This window comes from Galeopterus variegatus, unplaced genomic scaffold (genome assembly GCF_000696425.1).
Source record: "Galeopterus variegatus unplaced genomic scaffold, G_variegatus-3.0.2 Scaffold3476, whole genome shotgun sequence".
Classification (NCBI taxonomy): Eukaryota; Metazoa; Chordata; class Mammalia; order Dermoptera; family Cynocephalidae; genus Galeopterus; species Galeopterus variegatus.
The window spans coordinates 121,739-122,115 of record NW_007729587.1 but is presented as its reverse complement, the minus strand read 5'-3'; positions in this window follow the sequence as shown (position 1 = coordinate 122,115).

Genomic DNA, 377 nt, shown 5'->3' with positions numbered 1-377 from the left:
TTATTATTGTATTTGGGTCTATCTCTTTTCTTAGGTCTAATAGTGTTTGCTTTATATATCTGGGTGCTCTGATGTTGGGTGCATATATGTATGTGATTGTTATGTCTTCTTGCTGGATAGATCCCTTTATCATTATATAGTAGCCTTCTTTGTCTAATGTCTCCTTTTTCATTTCTGATTTTTGTCATTTGGGTTTTCTCTCTCTCTTTTTTTTAGTTAGCCTAGTTAATGGTTTGTCTACTTTGTTTATCTTCTCAAAAAACCAACTTTGTTTCATTGATCTTTTGTATCATTTGTTGGGTTTCTATTTCATTTAGTACTGCTCTGATCTTAATTATTTCTTTCCATCTACTGATTATGGGATTGGAGTGTCCTTG